The 12,276-nt window shown below is 41.3% G+C and overlaps 1 long non-coding RNA gene across 1 annotated transcript in view; it reads right to left on the bottom strand.

Moving 5' to 3' along the window:
• Positions 1-11,578, bottom strand: part of LOC106733976 (uncharacterized) — a 46,940-nt gene extending 35,362 nt beyond the window's left edge. The window contains exons 1-2 of the long non-coding RNA XR_001369790.2: positions 11,347-11,578; positions 7,502-7,587 (exon numbers count right to left, since the gene is read on the bottom strand). This is a non-coding gene — a long non-coding RNA (uncharacterized LOC106733976). The remainder of the gene's footprint in view (positions 1-7,501; positions 7,588-11,346) is intronic.
• Positions 11,579-12,276: the final 698 nt, after the last annotated feature.

Here is a 12,276-nt window from a genome sequence, read left to right as displayed (position 1 = left end):
GCCTTCCAAGGTGCCCTATCCATATGGCCATGAGGTGGGCATGTAACAACCAATCAGCTTCTGTGGGACAGCAGAGTCTTAAAGGAAGGGACTCAAAGACTGAAAAAGGTGGTGTCCTAAAAAAGGTTGCTTAATGGTTCTTATCACTTACTGGCTTTGCTTCCCAAGCTTCCTGAGACTTGCCTATTTAGCATTTCTTTTTTTTTTTTTTTTAAGAATTATTTGATTTAACTTTATTTATTTAAATTTGACCAGAAAGGGACACAGTGAACAAGAGAGAGAGAAAGTGAGAAAGCAAGCCTCCAGTTCAGGGACTTGAACCATGGTAGGCCATATAGGAGTCCAGAGCCCTTAGTCACCATGCCACCTGCCAGCCCCTAGCATTTCTTTCTTTTTTTTTTTTTTTTAAGAGAGATTTTTGCTATAAGGTGTGTGCACTCACTGGAGAGACAGAGAGACAGAAAGTGAGAAATCATCTCTCCCCGCTCCCACCCCTGGAAGGATGATTATGCCACAATCCCTTCTCCTCCATTTTCCTCTTTGAATTTTGGGCATGCGCACGCATGTGTCTGCTGTGAGTTTCAAGTTGCCAGGTCTGGGACTCGAACTGCAGTTGATCATGTGGGAATCCAGCAATGTAACCATTACACCATCTGCTGGTCCCCAGCATTTCTTTCCATTCTCTGAACCATTCCATGTCTTTCCAATAATTTCCACAGGCTTAGGTTAGCCAGGTACAGTTTCTGTTGCTTGCAAACACAGGATCCTAATTAGTAACTGCTGACTTGAAAAAAAAAATTGCTTTCAAAAACATTTGTCCAAATAGAGCTGTGACTTAGATAGCAAAGAAGAGTTGGCCCTGGGCACACCATTTCCGAGTGCTCTCTGTGGCAGTGTGTCTTACAGGCTTACAGCTCTGCTGTTCTGTCTAACTAATGACACTATGTTTACACTCCCAGAAGTGACCATTCCTGGAAAAGCAGACAGTGCGTTGTTAGCAGTAACTCTTAGAAATGTCTCCAGCAAGGGGCATTGTCTTGGTCAGGTGCTTTTAATGCCCTTCTCTCCAAACTGCTCCATCTGCATGGTAGTCCGACAATCCGACTTGAGCAGAATAGTCCAGGGTGGGTTCCCTGACTGACTTCTGGGTCGGCCACCAGCATAAAGTGAAGACACTGCTCATTCTCTTTCCTGACAATCTGTTTCTGATCTCCTGAGGAGACTTTTAGAAGGATCTTGCACATATGAAAGAGTCATTCTGATGTCTCTAGAATGACTTTCAGACAGTGTAATCTGAATCTATAGCCAGGAAAAAAATTTCCACAAAAACACAATCACCTGCAAAGAGGTTCTCAAGCTCAATTTCAAAACAGCTTTCTCTTTCTTCCTCCCTCCTTCTCTCCCTTCTTTCCTTCCTTCTTTTCTTTCTTAATATTATTGCACAGAGCAATTTAGCATCTCATTAGCCACTCAAGAACCAGATCTTGGCTTTATCTCTTCATTGCCAAAAATCCAATCATTTAAAAATATTTACATGCCTACTATGTGACAGGAACTGTGCTAGGTGCTGGATAAAGAACAGAAAGCAAAAATAGGGCCCTTATTCTCACAATGCTTACAGTACAGAGGGGAAACAGAATAAATCAAGGTATTATTCTCATACCCCATTACAAATTGTTACTAGTGCTATAAAAGACAAGTACAAAGATCTGTAAGGAAGATTAGGAGTCAACTTTTGAGCCAGCCTGTGGTGTGATGGTTAAGACACATGGGTCCCATATGGCCAACTGCCTGGTTCGAGTCCCAGAACCAGTGACGTGAAATACACTCCGGATGCATGTGTGTATGTCCAAAATCCAGAAAGAAGAGAGAAATGGAGGAAAAGAGATTATGACATGACTATGCCCCATGGAGGGCGGGGGGTGCTTCTGGCTTTTCTTCTCTGTCTCTCCATCTGAGATTATGACATGACTATGCCCCATGGAGGGCAGGGGGTGCTTCTGGCTTTTCTTTTCTGTCTCTCCATCTGTCTCTCTCTCTGGTAAATGCATGCACCCTTTGGCAAATTTTAAAATAATAATAATTTAAAAAGAGAAAAAACAAGTAGTTTCTACAATTCCAAGTAAATTTCTTTTTTTTTTTTTTTTGAGAGGTTTTTGCTATAGGGCACATGCGCTCGCCAGTGAGATAAAGAGACAGAAAGCGAGAAATCACCCCCCAGGGGGTATAGCTACGCTGCAATCCCTTCTCTTCCATTCTCCTCTAGGAATCTTGGACACACATGTACACACGCCCAGTGTGAATTTAAGCCACCAGGTCTAGGACTCAAACTGCGGTCAACTACATGGGAATCCAGTGACATAGCCATTGTGCCAACTGCTGGTCCCCCAAGTAAATTTCTTAAAGAAATTGAGGGATAATCCCACCCGTATCACGTTAGTCTGTAAGTGGTTTTTCCCTAAACAAATTGTTTTTGTATTTCCAAGTAAATTTCTTAAAAGGACTGGAAGGTAATCCTGTCCCTATCTTATTAGTCTGTACGTGGTCCGTAAATGTACCAGCTCTGACCCAGTCCAGAAGCCCATGAAAGAACTAGACCTCTATCAAAGCAAATCTTAGGGATTCTGCTTTCATTCCTTCTGTGCATTAATCATTGTTTTGTTTTTGCTACAGGTGCATGTGCTTGCCAAAAAGACAGAGAGACATAAAGTAAGAAATCACCCCCCAGGGGAATGGCCATACCACAGTCCCTTCTCCTCTAGGGATCTTGGGCATGCATGCACATGTGCCAGGTGTGACTTTAAGCCACTGGGTCTGGGACTCGAACTGGAGTCAACAACATGGGAGTCCAGCGATGTAGCCATTATGTCATCTTCTGGTCCCATTATTGTTTTTAAAGCCATGAAGAAGAGAATAATTACTCTGGCAAAGTATCCTAAAAAAATAAAACTCTTCAGAGGCAAATTTCCTATAGCTGTCATAACAGATGACCACAAGCTCATTATCTGACAGTTCTACAGGTCAGAGATCTGACTGGGTCTCACCAGGCTAAACGTGTTGGCAGGACCTGCTGGAGGCTCTAGGAAGTACTGGTTTCCTTGCCTTTTTCCACCTTTCAGAGGCTACCTTCATTCCTTGGCTCACAACCCCCTTACTTCATCTTCAAAGTCAGCAATGGATAGAGTCCTTACATCCTCTCTCTCTGACCTCACTGCCTCCTTCTTCTGCTTTTAAGAACTCATGTGATTAGGGACCAGCAGTTAGTGTAATGGCTATGTCGCTTAACTCCCATGTAGTCGACCACGGTTCGAGTCCCGGATCTGATGGCTTAAATTCATGCTGGGCGCATGTGTGTGCGTGCCTAAGATCCTGAGAGGAGAATGGAGGAGAAGGGATTGTGGCGTGGCCATCTCCCCTGGGGGGTGATTTCTCACTTTCTATCTCTTTCTCTCTGTCTTTCTGGCGAGCGCACGTGCCCTATAGCAAAAACCTCTTAAAAAAAAAATAAAAAAAGAACTCATGTGATTAAAACTAGGTCTACCCAGATAATCCAGGATACTCTCCCCAGCTCAAGTTCTGTACCCTTAATCCTATCTGCAAAGTCTCCTTTGTCACATAATGTAACATATTTACAAATTCTTAGGGTTAGGATGAGGACATCTTCGTGGAGCCATTATTCTGTCTACCATAGGAGGCGTGGAAAATATTATTGTTAAGGGAGAAAAAAGGTATAGATGCTTCCTTGTATATGGGCAAAGGTATAGGTATAAGATGATGCTACTTCTTACAGTAGGTATCCCTAGGCAGTGGAATTATGGGTAGTCTTCTCCATTTCTTATGTATCTTTGTTTCTTAAATTTTCTACATTAAAAATAAAATACTGGGCCCAGTCTGTGATACAGTTGAAAGCAAACTGAACTGCAGTGCTGGAAGCCACATAGCTGACTGTAGGTTTGGATCCCTGGGTCAGCTTGAAACCAAAACAGGTGCATGCATGCATGCCCAAGATCCTGATGAACTGGAGAGTTGGGGAAGAGGATTACAGCATGACCTTGTCAATGGTGCCTGCACTCTCTATCCTGAATAAAATAAGTAAACTTTAAAAATAAATAAATAAAATACTTAAAAATATATATCATCATTCTCCAGGCACATGTATGTGTGTGCCCAAAAATCCCAAGGGAAAAATGGAGAAAAGGGACTGTGGTGTGGCCAGCCTCTATGTGGGGAGGGGAGGATGTGATCTCTCACTTTCCCTCTCTCTGTCTCTCTCTGTCTCTAGTGAGTGTATGTGCCCTAAAACCTAAAGAAGAAAAAAATTGTGATTATTTATGAAAGTGTTACTATTAATAAATACATGACAATCTATTGGGTCATCAGTTGGGTCATCAGAAAAGTCATAACATATTTTTCTGTGTTTCTGTGCAAAAACACATAGTGACTTTTCCGGTGACCCAATATTTCTGGATAAAGTGTCATGATGCCGGCAACTTACTGTTAAGGAGGAACACATACAACCTACCAAGTCTGAACCAGGAAGAAACAGAAAGCCTAAATAAGCCAATAACAACGAGTAAGATCGATTCAGTAAGAAAACATCTCTGGACAAAGAGAAGCCCAGGACCAGATGGTTTTATTGCTGAATTCTACAAAACCATTACAGAAGAGCTAATATCAATTCTCCTCCAACTAGTCCACTAAAGTGAAGTAGAAGGTATGGGGAGTGGCTAACAAGAAGGAATTCTCCAAACTCATTCAAAAGGGCCAGCCTTACCCTGATACCAAAACCAGACAGACACAACAGAAAAAGGAAACTACAGACCAATATCCCTAGTGGACATAGCTGCAAAAACTCTAACAAAGTACTGGCAAATTACTCCACCAGCAAGCCCATCCAAAAGATTACTCACCTCAGTGTCGAAGATTTAGAAAACATTGGGACCAGCAGATGGCATAATGGCTATGTTGTTGGATTCCCACGTAGTTGACACAGTTCGAGCCCAGACTAGTGGCTTAAAACTCACGTGGGGCATGTGTGTGTGTGTGCTCAAAATCCTGAGAGGAGAATGAAGGAGAAGGGATGGTGGTGTGGCCACTCCCTCCTTAGGGAATGATTTCTTACTTTCTGTCTCTCTGTCTCTGTTTCTCTGGTGAGTGCATACATCCTATAGCAAAAATCTCTCTAAAAGAAAACACATAAATAGATACATAAGGCAAATATGACAAAATGATGACTTTGAAACAAGGAGGTGTGTATATACACACACACACATGTTCACTGTAGTTTTATCTCAATATGTTTGATTTTTCAATACTAAAAAGTTAGAGGCAAAAATGCAAAACTTTAGTGGACAGAGATTTTATATTGCTCATTATTCCCTTTATCACTTTCAAGAATAACTTCAGAGTCTAAGCTAGAGTGTGAAGATAAACTACAAAATTAAGGCAAGTTTTCTTCTGCTACCATCTTTACTAAATTATCACATAATTAGTAGGAAATAAGGTGATAGACTTGTTGGGTTTCACTTAAAGGGTCTCATTTTTTAAGGAATGCTTCTTTACTGTCATTAGGTCACTAATTTTTCCTATGGAGAAAGGGAAATAAATCCATTTCATGTGTCATGCTTGTCAACATGCTAGACTTGTACAGAGAAAGACATGGAGTTCCTGAAGTAGTATGTTCAAGGCTGGACCAGCTAGATACAAATAATTTGAGAGGCCAAGAGCAAATGGAATTGAGAGATCTCTTGTTAAAAAATAATTGAGAATTTTGAGGCCAGCAGGGGTATGGTAGTTAAGGTCCTGGATTGCCACATTATTGACCGTGGTTTGAATCCTAGACCAGGCAACTTGAAAATCCCAACAAATAAACACATAAATACATAAATAAATAAATGTTTTAAAAAATATACTGAGAATTTCAAGATGGCAGAGTTTTTCAGTGCATAGTTCTTCCAAGTGTAAGCCCATTGTACAGGACATACACCCATGAAACTAGCTCTTTACAAACCCCAGTGAAGAATCCACAGATGGACTTCTCACATTTGTATGCTGGGTATGTTTGTGGGGAGTGGGAATGATGGAGAAAAAGCATTTTAAACTCATTTCTGTGTGTAGGTCTTTTCGCTCCATTTCAACCCATCTTCTTAGGTATCCTTAAGACCAAATATCTCTGAGATATCTATCTAATAGGTATCAGTTCTCTAAAACAGCCATTCAGTTAGATGCTGATCATTATCTATGACAGTGTTGTATAGCAGCAACAATACATCTCAAAGAAAGGCCTTTATGGATCTTGTTAAAAGGAAACACAGGCCCTGCTAGTGGTGATGCATACTGCTAACCACCTGTGATCTACAAGCTGAGACCACATGGAAGACACAGTTCCTCTCCCGGTCCAACCTAAAGACTGGGTGCAGTGGTATGTCTGTATAATTCCAAAAATTTGGGAGCTGAGACAGAAGGACCGTGAGCAAGCTGGCTTAGGCAACACAGCAAGACTCTGTCTAAAAATGAGCTGGGTATGGTGTATGCTTACAATCCCAGATACTTGGGAGGCTGATGTCAAAAGATTAGGATAATGAGGGACCAGCAGTTAGTATAATGGCTATGTTGCTGGACTCCCATGTAGTCAACCGTGGTTCAAGTCCTGAACCCAGTGGCTTAAACTCACACCAGGCGCATGTGTGTGAGTGCCCAGGATCCCGAGGGGAGAATGGAGGAGAAGGGATTGCGACATGGCCCATCCCCCTGGGGGGTGATTTCTTGCTTTCTGTTTCTCTGTCTCTGTCTTTCAAAAAAGGAGGGGGCCAGCAGGTGGTATGGTGGTTACAGTGCTATAGGGTGCATGCACTAGCCAGACAGAGACAGAGAGACAGAAAGCGAGAAATCACCCCCCAGGGGGGATGGCCACGCCGCAATCCCTTCTCCTCCATTCTCCTCTCGAGATCTTGGGCACACATGCACATGCGCCCAGTGTGAGTTGAAGCCACCAGGTCCAGGACTCCAACCGCAGTCGACTATGTGGGAGTCCAGCGACACAGCCATTACATTACGCTAACTGCTGGTCCCGTAAATTAATTAATTTTAAAAAGTTTCAGAAAAAAAAAGAAAAGCTCATGAAAATACATATAGTGGGAAAACTATGTATGCATTTCAAAAAGTTTTTGTACCAAAATAAATTCATGCTTTAATTGTAAAATAAATAAATAAATAAAAGCAAACCATGTATTCTTAAAAAAAAAAAAAAAAAGATTTAGTGCCTCAGTGTCAGTAACTTAATCAAAGATTATGACTAAAAGTCTTGGGGGCCAGAGAGTGCACAGAGGTGAAGTACAATGCTCTGTGATAATGACCCACATGAGACAGTTGAGGTTCTCCTGTGGGACTATCTCAGAGCACTCACTGTACTTTATGCTATGTCACCATTTGGCTCAAAAAAGTTTTAATCTTTAAGTATAAGCCTCAATTTCCTTATCTATAAAATAGGGTTACAACTTACCACACAGAGATGTCATGAGGAAAATGTCTACACGGTAAATAAACACTCAGTAGAGGTTTTCCTTCTCTGAGGCTCAGTTTCCTTGCCTATAAAATGAGGAAGTTTGATTAGTGGACCATGATCTTTTTTTGAGTTAATATTCTGACTCACTCTTTTTACATCACCATGAAAAAGTTGTTAAATAAAAGATAAATGTCTTTACTCGTCTTCAGGTAATTATTTTTCTTTTATTTCCTGAAGAACCAGGAAGCTGAAAACAGATGAGCAGTGCCTCTGGAATGTTTGGGCCACCCCACCCTGGACACCTGGGAATGACAGGGTATTTCCACTCATTAGAATATTCCTGATGAGGAGAGCCTTCCTTATTTGGAAGATGATCAAACTTCAGTTTTAATAAACCAGTGCGAGTCATTAAAAATATTATATACTCTCGATTTTGATCCTTTAGTACTACTATCCTCCTCTTTAATTGGTTTGCTTATTTGCATTCGCAATCCAGATACTATGCTTACGCAATTATGCAAGTGTTCTGTAATTTATTATATCCAATGTATATATCACTAAAGTCCAATTAGATAATTATCAATTAGGGAGAGTTGCGTATTAACTAAGTTTACAGAGCTGTCCCCTACACATCTAAAGTGCTAATAATTGTCCATCTTTGACGGCACTAAGATAATAATTTTGCAATTCTCAGGGCCAGCAGGTGGAGTGCTGGGTGATGCACTCCTGTATGGCTGAATACAGTTCAAGTCCTGGACCTGATGCCTTGCTTTCTCACTTTCCCTCTCTCTCTTTGGTCAAATTAAAAAATAATAATAATAACAAGAAACAAGCAGTTAGTGTAATGGCTATGTTGCTGGACTCCCATGTAGTTCACCGCAGTTTGAGTCCTGGACCCGGTGGCTTAAACTCATGCCTGTCGCGTGTGCATGCGTGCCGAAAATCCTGAGAGGAGAATAGAGGAGAAGGGATTGCGGCATGGCCATCCCCACTAGGGGGTGATTTCTCGCTGTCTCTCTGTCTCTCTCTTTCTGGCGAGCACACATGCCCTATAGCAAAAATCAAACAAACAAACAAAAACTCTCCAAAAAGCTGAATAATAATAAGCAAAATTAAATAATTCTAAAATTTTTTTACAGTTCTCTCTTTGCTTTTCTAAGATTGAAAAGTAACCTATATCATGACAGTAGTAATACTTATCATTGTATAAAAAGGTAAAAATCGAGAAGAGGAGCAAGCACTAACTACATCAGGAAATATTGCCATTCCCACTTTCTCAAAACATGACATGTTTTTCTATTTAATAAAAATTTGTATGGATACAGAATCATAGAGAGGAACACCCACATGACTCAGAATTCAAAATATCTCATGTATGAGATTTCTTAATTTAAGCCTTTTCTGTGCCTGCCGAATACCAGTGGGTGAACAACGCCTTCAATGCCATTTTGGCATTTCCAGCACCATGCATACCTTTGTAGGATTCTTTACCCTGCCAGTTATGACTGTCTTCTTGTGTTAGAAAGACCACTGTGTTTGCCTAACCTTAGTTTTATTAATAAATATTGTAGTAGAACTGAACATAAAGAGACTGCCTTTGTGTCCACATTTATGATCAAGTTTCTCCATATACAAATTAGAGAGAAAACAAGTTGATCCTTCATGTGGAAGGCCGGGAGATTTCTTACAATTAGCAATAATAATAAAAGTTAAACTTCTCTGCGGATTCTACCGTTTTCTAGATATCATGGTTAGCATTTTGTTTTGTGTTATCATATTTAAGCCTAACAAAATTCTATGAAGTATGGTTTACTTTTTTTTTTGGAGAGGTTTTTGCTATAGGGTGCGTGCACTCACCAGACAGACAGAGAGAGACAGAGAGACAGAAAGCAAGAAATCACCTCCCCCAGGGGGGATGGTCACGCCACAATCCCTTCTCCTCCATTCTACTCTCAGGATCTTGGGCACGCACGCACACGTGAGTTTTAAGCCACCGGGTCCAGGACGCAAACCGCAGTTGACTACGTGGGAGTCCAGCTACATAACCATTACGCTAACTGCTGGTCCCTTATTTTTTCCTCTTTTTTTTTTTTTTTGTATGGTTTACTTTTTTAAATGAGTAAACTGAAGCTTAGGTAAATAATTTACCATATACAATGCGGGTAAATGGCGATGCCATGTCTGATTCTGAAACCTTGACTTTCATTATTCAGTTTGATCTTCTAGGAGGAAAATGGAAATGTTCTGACTGGTTGCATTGCTTACAAGTCCTTCAGCAACTGAAACCACACTCTGCCCCTCCTACCCTAACCCTCAACTCCCTGATGCTCCAGTAATAGCTATAGACCTATTTATAATTCCCTTTTTAAGTTCTGTCTTAAGTCTCTGAGCCTTCGTTGATGTCTTCTTGATTAAAATTTTTTTATCCCTTTAGTGCTAAGCCAGTTGACCTACTCATACTCATTGTCCAAGTCTCAGACTAAACTATGTACTCTGCCATGCTCTCATTACTCATTACAGAAAGTGAGAAATCACCCTCTGGGGGTATGGCCACATCACAATACCTTCTCCTTCATTCTCCTCTCAGGATTTTGGGCATCCGTGCACACGGGACCAGAGAGTTTCAAGCCACCCAGTCAGGACTCCAACTGTGGAAATCCACGTGGGAGTCCAGGGCCTTAACCACCATGCCTCCTGCTGACTCTCTCATTACTCTTGATATATTCCATTTTAACATGTCATCATTTAAACTACGAGACACTTGAGTCTTTTTTTTTTCTTCATTCTCGTATTTCCAGGGTCTTTCAAAATATGTTTCCTACTAAGCATTCAATTAAATAATTATAATATAGAATGGATGAATAAAAGGATGCATAAACAACATAAATTCGTACATAGAATTCATTAGGGTTGGGTCCTATTTTAGTTTATTACATTTAAGCCTAAAAGTTACTGGAAATGAAAACTTCATCCTCTCACAATAAAACTTTCCAATAGACCCTGTTTTTCTTCAGAATAAATTACCTGGAACACAGTAATAGCTCAACACATATTTGCTGAATTGTTGAAAAGCCTTAAAAAATATATAAAATCTTTATAATATTCTCTCCAGATTCATTTTGTAACACTCCTACCTTTTCCTCTAATAATGAATAACAGCATGTCATTTTTATCTATACCTCAAATATTTATTTAACCACTACGCCAGATTAGTGCACTGTTTCAAATAGTCTCATTTCTTTTCTTGCTAGCCCTCTTCCTGGAAATTTATGAACCCTTTCAGTAAATATGATATTTATCCTGGTTTTTCTACCTTCCCTCATTTAGTTGTTACCTCCCCGAGAGGGCCATCCCTGACCCCTTTGGCAGTCAGGACTTGCCTCTTATCTTAGCCAATGATTACATCAAAGTGAAGTTATCCTTATCTGTGTTTGTCACTCACTCCTCTCAAACCAGCTATACTTTGGAGAGCAGGGACTGAGCTTTTATTCAACTATGTGTCCCTAGGGCCGAGCACAAATCTAAGACAGGGTCAAAATCTTGTAGATTATACAATTTAAAATAGCTACTCCTTATTGAACCATTTGGATGAACACCTTGAAGTCTCAGTACGAGTGAGTTAAGTATTAATATTATTTCTACGTTACATATGAGAAAAAGAAGTTTGAAAAGTTGATCAACTTGCCCAAGGTCATACACTGGTAAAGCCTGTTGTCACAGGAATCTGAAGAATGATGTCACCCTCGATATTTAAATTCTTTAGACTCCTCATTATCTTTTCTTCAAGTTTTCGTTTGGCTTTTGCAGACATTCTTTCGTTAGACCAATGACTCCTCATTTACCTTAAGACTGTGAGTGGGACAGTGTTCCCTTTTTTCACATTGGAAATTGTTCGACCTCCCTCAGGCACAAACGTGATTATAACTTTCTGAAGTCTCACTCCTTCCGGGGTAGACACTGCGTAGAAACTCCGCGGGTCCAGCGAGAAGGACGGTCATTCGACTCTTTCTTGGGAACCCAGAGTTTTTCCTGGGCATGAAATACAGAGAAGAATTTGGAAGGGAGAGGTGGTTCTTCTCACACTGAGAAGAATTTGGAAGGGAGAGGTGGTTTTTCTCTGCTTAGTTGCACAAATCCCGAGACTTGTGGGAATTTGGTTGCTCACACTTAAGTCGGCTGTGGCTGACAGTGTTGCCCACAAATAAGATGGCTGTTGTTGAACACCTCCTTTGGCTAGGTCTATTGTCTTTGTTCGTTGGCATTTTCAACGAGAACTACAATGAGCAAAATTTAGAAAATGCTGGTATCTTCTTACTTAGAAGGTAAAACAATAAGTTAACATGGTTTATGAAATCTCCACCCACTCAAAAATCTCTCTTGCCCTTACCTAAAATGGTTGCGAAGGTTGTCCTGAGGTTTGAAGCTTTAGCCCTTAACTAAGATGGCGCCCGGAGGAGCGCTAGAAAATCAATTTGCCCTCTCTTCTGCCCTCGACCAACATGGCGCCGGCAGCGTCATTCACGTGACACCCCCAGACTACGGCGCGGGAGAAGGGGTAGGAGGGCTCTTGAAGGGTGCGCGTTCCCGTGGTAGTGCACCGGGTAGGTTTCAGTCAGAGTCACTATGGCGGCCGGCGCTGGCAAGGTAAGCTGAGACGGCGGCGGCAGCAAGGGAGGCAAGACCCGTCGTGGTGTCCCGGCTCCAAATCCCCGCAGCCCGTCAGCGGAGAGGTCGGCCGAGGTCTTAGCCAGCCGCGGGAGAGGCGGGGGGGG

This window comes from Tupaia chinensis, unplaced genomic scaffold (genome assembly GCF_000334495.1).
Source record: "Tupaia chinensis unplaced genomic scaffold, TupChi_1.0 Scaffold146828_1, whole genome shotgun sequence".
Lineage (NCBI taxonomy): Eukaryota > Metazoa > Chordata > Mammalia > Scandentia > Tupaiidae > Tupaia > Tupaia belangeri.
This window is presented reverse-complemented; position numbering and strand designations above follow the sequence as displayed.